Below are 16,122 nucleotides of genomic sequence, written 5' to 3'. Positions count from 1 at the left end.
TAATGAAAATGAAAAGGTTTTATATAAAAATTTAATTAGCAAGTTGATAGGGGAAAGGGGGAGGAACTGGGAAAAGCAAAAAATATGCAGAATAAAAAATAAATGATAAAATAATTATAAAAAATAAATTAATTACATTAAAAATAGAAATAAACTTACCAACAAAATAAAAGTAAAATACTACATTGTAAAATAGCCTATGTAATGAAAATCAAAAGTTTTTATACAAAAATGTAATTAGCATGTTGATTGGGGGGGGGGGGGACTGGGAAAGGCAAGAAATATGCAGAATAAAAAATAAATTGTAAAATAAAAATAAATGAAATAAAGTAGAATAAAATACAAAAATAAAGTTGAAAAAACAAACAATAACAAAACAAAAAAAGAAAAAATTCAGCTTTAACATGAAACAATTTAACTGATGCAAGGTCTTCTGAAGAACTCGTAAAAGATATATCACTAGTCACCAATCTGTTTTCCTTATCTCTCTCTCGCCCCCTTTTACTTCAGGCTCTCACAGATCTCCAAAGCTCCCGATGACAGCTGGGAACCTGACCTCGTTTTATTGAATATACGATATAAAGGTTTTCCAGCATGATACATGTAGGACAGGGGAACGTAGGGAGGGCATTAAAAAGTGGAGCATTCCTTAAAGTAGTCAGGGGCCGCATTAGAGGCAAGGTATAATCCCGCCAGAGCATTCAATAAAGCCAAGAAAAAAAAAAAAAAGTTATAAAATTAAAAAAAAAAAAGAAAAGTTTCAGAAAAGACTTGCAGCACGATTTCTTTCATGATAGTTTTCCAGACAGCGGCGGCGGCGGTGGAGAAGAAATCTGTCTGAAAAGTTTCTGCCAAGTCCTTCCCGGCCTCCGCCGCCCCTCCTTTGCGCGCTGACCCTGCAGGAACGGTTTGTCACACTGGCAGGTTTTGGATAATTGAAAAGGAAAAGCTGAAGTGTGCTGCGAGGGAGCCGATTCTTCATAAAGTGAGTGTGTGTGTGTGTGGGCCGCGGCGGCGGCGGCGGCGGCGGTGGCACAGGCAGGCAGGCCGGCTCTATGGGGAAAAAGAAGGAGCAGGGAGACGGCGGCAAAGGTGGAGGTGACCACGATGCCTACAAGCGACTGATTAGCTGGAGTCGGGAAAAGGCTCTCCTGCGATTTTACAGCGATTGCCTTCCCTTACTTCCTACTCAGTCTAACAATTTTACCTTCCGCATGCACTACGTATTTATGTAAATTGTTTATATATATATATATATTATATATATATATATATATATATATATAAATATAAATCCTAACTGAACAACATAGTTTGATCTGTGAATAATAAACAATTGTCTTTAAAAAAAAAACATTCTTTCAATTTTTTTTCTTTTGCGTTACATCTCAGGGCTGCTGATCTTTTGTCGCCTCTTTGCCGTCACTTCCTGTCTGTGTGGTTGTTTGAATGAAAAACGGTAAGATCTGGCACCATGGGGTGCCTACTGTTTCCTAGACAGCCTCTCTTTATAGCCATCACTGGGTCCAAGTACTGAATACAGATCATAAATCGGAACTGTAGCCAAAAACAAGGTAAAAAAAATCAATAGCCCAATAAAAAGGTTAAACAAAAACAAAACTAGCTTTTGTTGCATAATTCAACTTCCATACAGAGGTTTTTTTTTTCCCCGCTGTACTTTTTTCTGCCGCAATATGTCCTCAGTCTGACGGCCAGCATCATTCAACCCACTTCCTCTGAGCCCAGGTCATCCCAGACGCACCCCCAACCCCCAAACTGTGACTGGACAGTGAAAGGAGAAGCAGCACAGTCATCGCTCTGCTCCCTCCTCTTAACATCATGCTGTTTGTTAGCACTAGGGATGAGCCGAACACCCCCCGGTTCGGTTCGCACCAGAACCCGCGAACGGACCGAAAGTTCGCACGAACGTTAGAACCCCATTGACGTCTATGGGACTCGAACGTTCGAAATCAAAAGTGCTCATTTTAAAGGCTAATTTGCATGGTATTGTCCTAAAAAGGGTTTGGGGACCCGGGTCCTACCCCAGGGGACATGTATCAATGCAAAAAAAACTTTTAAAAACGGCCGTTTTTTCGGGAGCAGTGATTTTAATGATGCTTAAAGTAAAAAAAAAAAAAGTGAAATATTCCTTTAAATATCGTACCTGGGGGGTGTCTATAGTATGCCTGTAAAGTGACGCGTGTTTCCCATGTTTAGAACAGTCCCTGCACCAAATGTCATTTTTAAAGGAAAAAATCTCATTTAAAACTGCTTGCGGGTTTAATGTCATGTCGGGTCATGGCAATATGGATGAAAATCAGTGAGACAAACGGCATGGGTACCCCCCAGTCCATTACCAGGCCCTTTGGGTCTTGTATGGATATTAAGGGGAACCCCGCACCCAAATTAAAATAAGGAAAGGTGTGGGGCCACCAGGCCCTATATACTCTGAACAGCAGTATACAGGCGGTGCAAACAAGACAGGGACTGTAGGTTTGTTGTTAAGTAGAATCTGTTTGTAATTTTGAACATTTTTAACGTGTTTAGCTCCAGCCAAAAAATCTTTTCTAAGCTTTTTGGAAAACATAGGGAAGGGTTATCACCCCTGTGACATTTGTTTTGCTGTCTTTCCTCCTCTTCAGAAGATTTCACCTCACTTTTTTGTCCCAATGAAAAATGTTTTTTGAAAATTTGGGTTTTTTTGTGGAACAAGGATTGGAAAGCATCAGTGGAAAGGAGAACTTGTTTTCCCATATTAACTCTTACAGGAGAGAATTTCCCTTCCTAGGGGTAGATTTCATCTCACTTCCTGTTGTCTCCTTCCGTTTACAAGTAGGAGTCGTTTGTAAGTTAGATGTTTGAAAGTAGGGTCCTGCCCTATATACTCAGCAGAAATTTGGGCCTTAGGTGTTGCTGTGGCCACAACACTGTAAGCCCTCACAGGGCCCTGCTGTGAAATATTAGATCAAGAATTGTAATTACATGCCCCTGTTGAACAGGAGCTGAAAAATTAGGCCTTAGGCACTGGTGCTGGTGCCACAACACTGCAACCCCTCACAGACACTCTAGTTGGAACGCAGGAACGAGCCCTGCTGCAAATTATTGCTTCAAAAATTGTAATTACACGCCCCTGTTAGACAGGGGCAGAAAAATTGGGCCTTAGGCACTGGTGCTGGTGCCACAACACTGCAACCCCTCACAGACACTCTAGTTGGAACGCAGGAACGAGCCCTGCTGCAAAGTATTGCATCAAAAATTGTAATTACACGCCCCTGTTAGACAGGGGCAGAAAAATTGGGCCCTAGGCACTGGTGCTGGTGCCACAACACTGCAACCCCTCACAGACACTCTAGTTGGAATGCAGGAACGAGCCCTGCTGCAAAGTATTACATCAAAAATTGTAATTACACGCCCCTGTTAAACAGGGGCTGAAAAATTGTGCCTTAGGCACTGGTGGTGGCGCCCAGAACCAAAAATGTTCTTACAAGCTATCAGCGTGATGATTGAGGAGGAAGAGGATAATTACTCAGGGATAGTCACTCAGCATCAGCATAGGCAGTCTTTGAAGGGATCTGAGATTTCAAAAAAAATTATTCGGTTACATCAGCATCAGGTGCTTGGTAGCTGGTGGTGATCCAAGACTCATTCATTTTTATGAAGGTCAGCCGATCGACCGAGTCGGTGGACAGACGCACCCTGTGATCGGTTACCACGCCTCCAGCAGCACTGAATGTGCGTTCCGAAAGAACGCTGGATGCAGGACAGGCCAGTAGCTCAATTGCATACTGTGCAAGCTCTGGCCAGTGATCCATCCTCAAGACCCAGTAACCCAGAGGATTTTCGGTGGGAAAGGTGTCCAAGTCTGATCTTGCCCCTAGGTATTCCTGCACCATGTAAAACAGACGCTGGCGATGGTTGCTGGAACCGATCATACCTTGGGGCTGCGGACCAAAAAATTGTCTGAACGCATCGGTCAGACGGCCACCTTCTCCACCGCTCCTTCTTTGACTGACCGAAGCCTCAGCAACACGTTGTCCAGAAACAGGAGTTTGTAACCTCCCAGTCTCTGGGAACGCGTTGCACAGACCTTTCTGCAAGGCCTCCCGAAGATGTTTCATCCTCTGCTCCCTCTGCGATGGCAAGATAAGGTCCGCAACCTTACCCTTGTAACGTGGATCAAGGAGGGTTGCCAGCCAGTATTGGTCCTTCTCCTTGATACCACGAATACGAGGATCCTTACGCAGGCTTTGCAGGATCAGGGAGGCCATGCAGCGTAGGTTTGCTGAGGCATTCGGTCCGGAGTCCTCTGGGTCACTAAGAACGACATGGTCCGCAGCCACCTCCTCCCAGCCACGTACAAGTCCATGTGTTTCTTGGGACTGATCCCTTAAAGACTGCTGCTGATGCTGAGTGCCAGGCTCCACCTCCATACTGACACAATCTTCCTCCTCCTCCTCTTCCTCCTCGTCCTCTTCCTGTGTGATCGGCGGGCACGCAGGAACACTGTCTGGATAAAGGGGGCCTTGAGAGCTAAGGAAGTCCTCCTCTTCCTGCCTCTGTTCTGCCTCAATTGCCCTGTCCATTATTCCACGCAGCGTGTGCTCCAACAGGTGGACAAGGGGGACAGTGTCACTGATGCATGCACTGTCACTGCTCACCATCCTCGTGGCCTCCTCGAATGGTGACAGGACATTGCATGCATCCCTGATCATGGCCCACTGGCGTGGGGAAAAAAAACCAAGCTCCCCTGACCCTGTCCTGGTGCCATAGTCGCACAGGTACTCATTGATGGCCCTCTGCTGCGTGTGCAGCCGCTGCAGCATGGCCAACGTTGAGTTCCACCTGGTGGGCATGTCACAGATTAGGCGGTTCTTGGGCAGGTTAAACTCCTTTTGGAGGTCCGTCAGCCGAGCACTGGCATTATATGACCGGCGGAAATGCACACAGACTTTCCTGGCCTGCCTCAGGACATCCTGTAAGCCCGGGTACCTGCCCAAGAACCGCTGCACCACCAAGTTAAGGACGTGAGCCAAACAGGGCACATGGGTCATTTGTCCCTGTCGGAGGGCAGAGAGGAGGTTGGTGCCATTGTCGCAAACCACCATTCCTGCCTTAAGTTGGCGTGGCGTCAACCACCTCTGAACCTGCCCCTGCAGAGCTGACAGAACCTCTGCCCCAGTGTGGCTCCTGTCCCCCAAGCACACCAGCTCAAGCACCGCATGGCATCTTTTGGCCTGCGTACTTGCGTAGCCCCTTGAACGCCTACGGAGCACCGCTGGTTCCGAGGAAGAGGCCATGGAGGAAGAAGAAGAGGAGGGGGTGGAGGAGAGAGGTGTGTCACAATCAGCATTTTGGAGGCGTGGTGGCGGAACAACCTCCAACACTACTGCACCTTGTCCTGCATCCTTCCCAGCTGCCAGCAGAGTCACCCAATGCGCCGTGAAACTTAGGTAACGTCCCTGTCCATGCCTGCTGGACCATGAGTCAGCGGTAATATGCACCTTACCGCTGACCGCCCTGTCCAGCGAGGCATGGACATTGCCTTCCACATGCCGGTAGAGAGCCGGAATCGCCTTCCGTGAGAAAAAGTGGCGTTTGGGTACCTGCCACTGAGGAACCGCACATTCCACAAACTCACGGAAGGGGGCAGAGTCTACCAACTGAAAAGGCAGCAGTTGAAGTGCTAGCAATTTTGCCAAGCTAGCATTCAACCGCTGGGCATGTGGATGGCTGGGAGCAAACTTCTTTCGGCGGTGCAGCAGCTGGGGCAGGGAAATTTGCCTGGTACAATCTGACGTCGGTGTACCAAAAGCAGATTGCCCACAAGTACTTGGCTGTGACACACCTAATTCTACACCTTCATTCCTCTCACTGCAGGTCTCAGAGAGGACTGAAGGTCTAGTGGGGTTGGAAATCTCAGCTGATGAGGAGCAAGGAGAGATCCTCTTTGTTCTTTGGTGTGGGTCTTTTAGATACGCTTGCCAACGAACTGCATGGCAGGTCAACATATGTCTGGTCAAGCATGTGGTACCCAAGCGGGAGATATTTTGGCCACGCGAGATACGCTTGAGACATATGTTGCAAATAGCAGCGGTGCGATCTGATGCACTCGTCTCAAAAAAGGCCCACACCAAAGAACTTTTTGAATAACGCGCAGAGACTGCAGCGCCCTGCACATGTGGAGCTTTGGGGTGTGATGCAGTCAATGTGCTGCCCTTAGGCTGGCCCCTGGAGGGCATCCTGCCTCGTTGGTGATGTGCTGCCGCCTCCTCCTCCTCCTCCTCCTCCTCCTCCTCCTCCTCCTCTCTCCTATCAGGCACCCACGTTGAGTCAGTGACCTCATCATCCCCTCCCTCCTCATCACTGGAGCAAACCTGGCAGTATGCTGCAGCAGGGGGAGCATGACTGCCAGATTGCTGTCCTTCTTGGGCACCCCCTCTGTCCGCGCTCATGTTACTGCCTTCATCGAGCTCAGTATCGTCATCAGAGCCTTCCAAACGCTGGGCATCCTCCTGGAGCATGTACCCAACACTGTGGTCAAACAGTTCGAGGGAATCCTCATGAGGACATGGTGGAGCTAGGGAAGGAGTCACTGATGACATTGAGCTGAGGGAAGAGGCCGCTGCTTTGCCAGACAAAGCACCCTGGGCATGGGTGAGAGAGGATGAGGAGGATGAGGACGGCTTGGTCATCCACTCGACCAAGTCTTCCGCATGTTGCGGCTCAACATGGCCAGCTGCCGAAAAAAAGGCCAAGCGTGTCCCATGGCCACGTGCTGATGAGGATGCACCGTCTCCACGACCAGCACTAGACACAGAGCCTGCTTGCCCTCTCTTATTGGCTTGTGACTGTCTGCCTCTCCTTCTTGGCCTTCCAGACATACTAATGGCCTGTAGCTGCACTAAGCTGGGATAGAACACCTGTAATTTTCTTCAAGTAGCTTTATATACTGTAACCAGACAAGCCTGCCTGTCAGTAGGAAGATAACAGGAACGGATCTAGCTGAACACTGTGAGCAGGACGCACTGTACTAAATGTAAATAGTCTAGCTGCCTGACCGTGGTACTAATAGGATCAAATAGAACACCTGTAATTTTCTTCAGGTAGCTTTATATACTGTAACCAGACAAGCCTGCCTGTCAGTAGGAAGATAACAGGAACGGATCTAGCTGTACACTGTGAGCAGGACGCACTGTACTAAATGTAAATAGTCTAGCTGCCTGACCGTGGTACTAATAGGATCAAATAGAACACCTGTAATTTTCTTCAGGTAGCTTTATATACTGTAACCAGACAAGCCTGCCTGTCAGTAGGAAGATAACAGGAACGGATCTAGCTGTACACTGTGAGCAGGACGCACTGTACTAAATGTAAATAGTCTAGCTGCCTGACCGTGGTACTAATAGGATCAAATAGAACACCTGTAATTTTCTTCAGGTAGCTTTATATACTGTAACCAGACAAGCCTGCCTGTCAGTAGGAAGATAACAGGAACGGATCTAGCTGAACACTGTGAGCAGGACGCACTGTACTAAATGTAAATAGTCTAGCTGCCTGACCGTGGTACTAATAGGATCAAATAGAACACCTGTAATTTTCTTCAGGTAGCTTTATATACTGTAACCAGACAAGCCTGCCGGTCAGTAGGAATTTAACAGGAACGGATCTAGCTGAACACTGTGAGCAGGACGCACTGCACTAAATGTAAATAGCAGGAACGGATCTAGCTGAACACTGTGAGCAGGACGCACTGCACTAAATGTAAATAGTCTAGAAGATAACAGGAACGGATCTAGCTGAACACTGTGAGCAGGACGCACTGCACTAAATGTAAATAGTCTAGAAGATAACAGGAACGGATCTAGCTGAACACTGTGAGCAGGACGCACTGCACTAAATGTAAATAGCAGGAACGGCTCTAGCTGAACACTGTGCGCAGGACGCACTGCACTAAATGTAAATAGCAGGAACGGATCTAGCTGAACACTGTGAGCAGGACGCACTGCACTAAATGTAAATAGCAGGAACGGATCTAGCTGAACACTGTGAGCAGGACGCACTGCACTAAATGTAAATAGCAGGAACGGATCTAGCTGAACACTGTGAGCAGGACGCACTGCACTAAATGTAAATAGCAGGAACGGATCTAGCTGAACACTGTGAGCAGGACGCACTGCACTAAATGTAAATTGCAGGAACGGATCTAGCTGAACACTGTGAGCAGGACGCACTGCACTAAATGTAAATAGTCTAGAAGATAACAGGAACGGATCTAGCTGAACACTGTGAGCAGGACGCACTGCACTAAATGTAAATAGCAGGAACGGATCTAGCTGAACACTGTGAGCAGGACGCACTGCACTAAATGTAAATAGCAGGAACGGATCTAGCTGAACACTGTGAGCAGGACGCACTGCACTAAATGTAAATAGCAGGAACGGATCTAGCTGAACACTGTGAGCAGGACGCACTGCACTAAATGTAAATTGCAGGAACGGATCTAGCTGAACACTGTGAGCAGGACGCACTGCACTAAATGTAAATAGTCTAGAAGATAACAGGAACGGATCTAGCTGAACACTGTGAGCAGGACGCACTGCATTAAATGTAAATAGTCTAGATAGAAGATAACAGGAACGGATCTAGCTAAACTGAATACAGTGTATATATATATATGCAACACCTGGGATGCATATATATACACAATACACTGTAAGTGCAGCTAACTGACTGACTGTTCTGCCTAATCTATCTAACTCAAATCAAATGACACTGTCTCTCTCTCTCTCTATCTCTCAGCACACCGGAACACACACTACACAGGGCCGCCGTGCAGGCGGCCTTATATAGTGTGGGGTGTGTACTAAATCCCCTGAGCCATAATTGGCCAAAGCCACCCTGGCTTTGGCCAATTACAGCTCTCTCTACTGACAGCGCTGTGATTGGCCAAGCATGCGGGTCATAGTGCATGCTTGGCCAATCATCAGCCAGCAATGCACTGCGATGCCGCAGTGAATTATGGGCCGTGACGCGCCACACGAATTTAGCGCGAACGGCCCATAACGTTCGCAATTCGGCGAACGATCGAACAGCCGATGTTCGAGTCGAACATGGGTTCGACTCGAACACGAAGCTCATCCCTAGTTAGCACATATACTGAATGCCTGCTTCTTGCCGACCCCCCTGCGGTTTCCAAGTGGTTTACCAGGCTCTATGGATTAGGCTATTAGCCATAACCCCAGTATTTTTTTTTTTTTATCAGCCGTCGGCTGGCTTTCTCGTGAAAGCAGTCCGAGCGGCTCATTAGCTGCTGGATCAACTTTCAGAAGCCAGAATTTCTGTGGCTTACTGTTTTTACCGGCGCACCCGAGAAACTATCCGACGGTGCAGCTGACTGGTCACAGAGGCTACCAGAGACCAGATCATCTCTATGGCCTTGGAGGAATGGAGCAACATCATGACATCACTTCCAGTCTAGGGCGGAAGTAAACATTTTTGCTTTTCGTTAAAGCAAAAGATCAGATTTTCTTTTTTTTTATGTTTTGCTTTTAAAAAGGTAAAGAAGAGATTTGGGGTCTTTTTAACCCCAGATCTCTACATAAAGAGGACCTGTCATCCTTTTTCTATTACAAGGGATGTTTACATTCATTTTAATAGGAATAAATGTGATAAAAAAAATAAAATTCTATTTTTAAACTTTTGCTTATAAAAAGGTAAAGAAGAGATTTGGTATCTTTTTAACCCCAGATCTCTACATAAAGAGGACCTGTAATCCATTTTCTATTACAAGGGATGTTTACATTCCTTTTAACAGGAATTAATGTGATAAAAAAAAAAAATTCTATTTTTAAACTTTTTCTAATAAAAGATAAAGAAGAGATTTGGGGTCTTTTTGACCCCAGCTCTTTCCATAAAGAGGACCTGTCATCCTTATTTCTGTTACAAGGGATTTTTACATTCCTTGTAATAGGAATAAAAGTGATAAAAAAATAAAAATAAAAGGGACAGTGTAAAAAAAAAAAAAAAAAAAAAGAAAAAAAATTAACGCGCCCCCATCCCTCCGTGCTTGTGCGCAGAAGTGAACACACAAGCAAGTCGCGCACGCATATGTAACAGAGTTCGCACCACACATGTGAGGTATCGCCGCAAACGTCAGAGCGAGAGCAATAATTCTAGCACTGGACCTCTTCTGTAACTCTAAACAGGTAACCTGTAAAAGGTCCTTGAAGCACCACCTATGGAGATTTTTAAGTACCATAGTTTGTCGCCATTCCACGACTGTGCGTAATTTTAAAGCGCGGGGTAAAAAATTGGGGTAAATATTGTGTTTTTAACTTTTTTTTAATGAGTTAAAGTGTATTTTTTCCCAAACAAACACAAGACACCAGAGATGGGGAACTAATTCTCCCCCCTGACACTAATTATGGGACACTATTTCCTCCCACTGACGCCAATAATCACTAATCCTCCCACTGACGCCAATGATCACTATTCCTCCCACTGACACCAATGATCACTATTCCTCCCACTGACACCAATAATCACTATTCCTCCCACTGACACCAATGATCACTATTCCTCCCACTGACACCAATAATCACTATTCCTCCCACTGACACCAATAATCACTATTCCTCCCACTGACACCAATGATCACTATTCCTCCCACTGACACCAATAATCACTATTCCTCCCACTGACACCAATGATCACTATTCCTCCCACTGACACCAATAATCACTATTCCTCCCACTGACACCAATGATGCAATTTTTTTTTTTTTTTACTCCCTTTGACCAAGCCTATGGCATTGTTTAGACCCCCTGATACCAGGGCATTTTCCACTCCCATTAGCCACAGTCCGCCCCCCCCCCCCCCCTAAGGTTTGAAGGGCAGTAAAAACTGGCCCTTTGTTTTCAAAAGTTGGAGGCCCCCCCAATATAGATCAGACCAAAATGAGGGACAAATGAGGAGGAAAGAGGGACATTGCTCCAAACCAGGGACAGTTGGGAGCTACCCTGTTTCCCCGAAAATAAGACCTAGCGTGATTGTCGGTGATGGCTGCAATATAAGCCCTACCCCCCCAAATAAACCCTACCCTGTTTCCTCGAAAATAAGCCCTACCCTGAAAATGAGACCTACAAGGACTTTAACTAGGGCTTATTTGGGGGGTAGGGCTTATATTGCAGCCATCACCGACAATCACGCTAGGTCTTATTTTCGGGGAAACAGGGTATGCATTAGAGTGTAAGCTCCTCTGGAGTTTGGAACTGATTGTGAGCAGTTCTCTCTAAAAGAGCTGAAAATAAATGAAACAAATTTGCACATCCCCGGGGTTGGGTTTGAGGATCTGTACATGACTAAGCTCCCCGTCTAACCTACTTTAGAAGAACAACTGCCAGAATCTCATTGGTTGCTATGGGCAATGCGTTTCCATTGTTCTACCTCAAAGCTTTGTGCTCCATCTATGAAGAGACAACAAGACGTCTGAATGACACGTTGCACTGCGTGCAGTTATCAGGAATTTAGCTCAGCATGCCTTGTTACCGGATAATGAGCGTCAGGGCCAAGCGCGTCGGCTGACGGTGTATTCACCTCTCCGGGAGAATGCGGGGACATTAAAGGAGCCTTTGAAGAGGTCTCGAAGGACCTGTCTGCTTCCATCTCTGTTCCCTGACTGGTGCTCTGCAGAATGGATACGTTTGCTGTGATCAAGGGATTGTAACTCCAACATTATGAAGAGATAGGTTTGCCTGCAGGGATGGTTTTTAAAGGAAATCTTTTGGGAAAACTGGAGTGAGCCTGGAAGACGGAAAGGAATTTACTCACCAACACTGCTGCAGAAACTCTACAAACTCAAAAGGTGACCTCTCCAGGGGTGACCCAATTTTACCCCTAAACTTCTCTCTCCCCCTCTAGGTTATGTCCTAATATGAATGTTTATATTTTACCTTCTTCCTGAACCGAGGAACTGTTTTTACTACTCCCTGTTATGTCATCACAAGGCCAGAGCAGGGACAGCTGCTAGGCAGTTTTTAAAGTGGAACTAGACTCCACTTTTGAACTTGTACCTACAGGTAAGCCTATAAGTGTTGCATGACTGAATAATTGTCATTCAAAGTGTGACAGCACTGAAAGCTGAAAATCGGCCTGGGCAGGAAGGGGGTAAAAGTGCCCGGCGTTGACATCAGCACGCCTCCAGAACTACATGCCCCTACATGCTTTCTACACACAGGGAGTGGGCAGGCTCTTGAAATTCAAATTATGTTCCGCTGGGAATTGAATAAAAGTTTGTATAGGATAGGAGGGGTTCTGTAGTTCAGGCAGGGCTGATAACCCATCTGAACCTACAAAGCCATCAACAACTCTGCACAGCTTCATGACCCACCTCGTCTCAAACTACCAACCAAACCATTCTCTTCAATCCTCCCAAGACCTCCTGCTCTCTAGCGCCCTCATCACCTCCAGGACTTCGCCAGAGCCGCTCCCATCCTATGGAACTCACCAACCTGAATCAGTCAGATCTGTGAAAACCTATCTCTGCAGGGAGGCCTATCCTGCCTCTGACTAATAAATGGGACTTTTACTTTCTCCATCAGCTCATCTCTAACGGGTATTACAGTTTGTTGCACTGTAACAGAGTGCTCCATAACAAGCCATGCTTTCGTGTTGTTTACGCAAAATTCTGACCCCACCATCTGAATGTCGCAGCTGAAATCCAGACTCATCGAACCAGGCAACGTTTTTACAATCTCCTATTGTCAATTTTGGTGATCCTGTGCCAATTGTGGCCTCAGTTTCCTGTTCTTAGCTGACAGGAGTGGTACCTGGTGTGGTCTTCTGCTGCTGTAGCCCATATGCTTCAATGCTCGATGTGTTGTGCATTTAGAGATGGTATTCTGCATACCTTGGTTGTAATGAGTGGTTATTTGAGTTACTGTTGCCTTTATTATCTCAAACCAGTCTGCCCATTCTCCTCTGACATTAACAAGGCATTTTTCTCCACACAGCTGCCGCTCACTGGATATTTTCTCTTTTTCCAACAATTCTCTGTAAACCCGAGAGATGGTTGTGCATGAAAATCCCAGTAGATCAGCAGTTTTTGAAATGCTCAAGACTAGCCTGGCTGGCACCAACGACCATGCCACGTTCAAAGTCACTTAAATCCCCTTTCTTCCCCATTCTGATGCTCGGTTTGAACTTCAGCAAGTCGTCTTCATCCCGTCTACATCCGTGGCCAAAAGTTTTGAGAATGACACAAATATTAATTTTCACAAAGTCTGCTGCCTCCGTTTTTATGATGGCAATTTGGATATAACTCCAGAATGTTAGGAAGAGCGATCAGATGAATTGCAAAGTCCATCTTTGGCATGAAAAACTTTATCCCAAAATAAAATTTCCAAAATAAACAAAAAAATTGGGCTGACTTTACTGTTTTGTTATTTTTTTGAATTCATGAAACTGTTTTTTTTTCCCAAAAAAACGTGTTTGAAAAATTGTTGCGCAAATACAGTGCAAGATAAAAAAAAGTTGCAATAACCACCATTTTATTTCCTAGGGTGTCTGCTAAAAAAAAACATAGATAATGTTTGGGGGGTCTGAGTAATTTTCTAGCAAAAAAATGATGATTTTTACATGTAGGAGAGAAGTGCCAGAATATGCCCGGTATGGAAGTGGTTAAAATGCAATATGACCACCTGGCGACAGAGTGACAACCCCCCCCCGAAATGTAATTTCCTGCTTGTGTGATTGGCTCATTGATTTTTCCCAGAACTCTGTATTAAGATACAAGTCAGATTTTGGGCATCCCCTGCAACAAAAATTAAATTTTTGATGAGATACTCCTAAAGGGAAATCGCGCCTAAAAAGGGATGCAGACCCTGCCACTTTCCTCATTAGAGCCCTGCAAGTGCAGCAGCCGATTGATAATTAGAAAATCACTTTCAGATTCAATATGCACATGGACACAGAAAAACAAACCGTTATTACTTCAGAATAAGAGAAGGGAGGAATCTGCAACAAAGTTTGGTAAAATCCCTGCAATGTACAAGAGATCACGCAGAGGGGAGGGTTTTTTTTCTCAACAAAAGTGGAATTTTTCCTTAACCATTTGCCTACCGGGCACTTTTACCCTCTTCCTGCTCAGACCAATTTTCAGCTTTCAGCTGTACACTTTGAATGACAATTGCGCGGTCATGCAACACTGTACCCATATGAAATTTTTATCATGTTTTTCACAAAAATAGAGCTTTCTTTTTGTGGTATTTAATCACCACTGGGTTTTTTTTTGCTTAACAAATACAAAATGAAAAAAAATCCCTTTCAAAGCTTGTTAAAAAATTTAGCAAACCGGTCATTTTTCTGCTTCACTGATGTGCGCTGATGAGGTGGCACTGATGGGCACTGATAGGCGGCACTGATAAGGAGCCCCTGATGGGCACTAAAGCCCTGTACACACGGGCAGAATGTCGGGAGACATTTGCCGGTACAGAAATCTGCCCGTGTGTATGCCGGTCTGTCCTAAAGAAGCTGGTTGGCTTCAGTTGGATGTGCATGCTGGAAAACCAGCAGCTAACCCACTCCCGTTCAGCGCTCTCAGTCAAAGGCTGGAGTGTTCTGACGCACGGAGGGGGGGGGGCGTCCCCGTCAGAACACGATAGCTCAGCGGGGGGGAAAATCGCTGCACTAACCTTGCATGTTAGTACAGCGGCTCCTGACTGGAGTGGTCAGTTATTTTTTGTGCAACCCGCAGGGTTGCACGAAAAAAACAAAAACAAACTGTAGTGTGCACCTGGCTTTATGGGCAGCACTGTTGGGCACTGACTGGCAGCACTGATGAACACTGATTGGCAGCACTGGTGGGCACTGGCAGGACTGCTCTGATTATCAGTGCCCTCATTATCAGTGTACATGTCCCTTTTAGAGAAGCTGGTTATCTGCTCTCTTCTCCCTCCATAATGCTGTCAGCATGAGGAAAGGAGTGCTAATAACCGGCTTCTATTTACATCCATGATTAGCTGTGATGGACACAGCTGACCATGTGGTAAAGAGCCCCTTTTTACCTCAAATCTGTGATCACTCTCCAGTTTTAGTAAATCAACCCCATAGGACTACATGTCCCATGAGGCATAGCAAGACTGACAGCCACAAGCATGACACCCAGAGGCAGAGGAATGATGGGACTTGTAGTTTTGCAACAGCTGGAGGTCCGCTAATTGCATATCCCTGCCATAGGCCAACATGCAGGGGCGTTAAAAGGCAGAGAGAAAAAAAAAAAAACCACGTCAGACGCCCCTAACAGCAGCGTTAAAAATGTCCGGTGTGCATGAGGCCTGAATGTATTTTGATGTTCTAACTATGGGCGCTCAACCTGCGGCCCTCCAGCTGTTGCGGAACTACAGGTCCCATGAGGCATTGCAACGCTGACAGTTACAAGCATGACCTCCCAAAGGCTGAGGCATGATGGGACTTTTAGTTCCGCAACAGCTGGAGGGCCGCAGGTTGAGTACCCATGAAAATAAGATGATTTTAGAATGTTACTAAACCCAGGACCCTGCATTTGCTATATCTGGTCTCCCCAGGACCCTGCATTTGCTATATCTGGTCTCCCCAGGAGCCTGCATTCGCTAGATCTGGTCTCCCCAGGAGCCTGCATTCGCTAGATCTGGTCTCCCCAGGAGCCTGCATTCGCTAGATCTGGTCTCCCCAGGAGCCTGCATTCGCTAGATCTGGTCTCCCCAGGAGCCTGCATTCGCTAGATCTGGTCTCCCCAGGAGCCTGCATTCGCTAGATCTGGTCTCCCCAGGAGCCTGCATTCGCTAGATCTGGTCTCCCCAGGAGCCTGCATTCGCTAGATCTGGTCTCCCCAGGAGCCTGCATTCGCTAGATCTGGTCTCCCCAGGAGCCTGCATTCGCTAGATCTGGTCTCCCCAGGAGCCTGCATTCGCTAGATCTGGTCTCCCCAGGAGCCTGCATTCGCTAGATCTGGTCTCCCCAGGAGCCTGCATTCGCTAGATCTGGTCTCCCCAGGAGCCTGCATTCGCTAGATCTGGTCTCCCCAGGAGCCTGCATTCGCTAGATCTGGTCTCCCCAGGAGCCTGCATTCACTATATCTGGTCTTCC

The 16,122-nt window shown here is 46.4% G+C and overlaps 1 long non-coding RNA gene across 2 annotated transcripts in view; it reads left to right on the top strand.

The window, feature by feature from the left end:
• LOC141117080 (uncharacterized) overlaps positions 1 to 16,122 on the top strand; it is a 37,348-nt gene that overhangs the window by 16,059 nt on the left and 5,167 nt on the right. The window lies entirely within an intron of this gene.

Source organism: Aquarana catesbeiana, linkage group LG13 (assembly GCF_042186555.1).
Source record: "Aquarana catesbeiana isolate 2022-GZ linkage group LG13, ASM4218655v1, whole genome shotgun sequence".
Classification (NCBI taxonomy): domain Eukaryota; kingdom Metazoa; phylum Chordata; class Amphibia; order Anura; family Ranidae; genus Aquarana; species Aquarana catesbeiana.
This window is presented reverse-complemented; position numbering and strand designations above follow the sequence as displayed.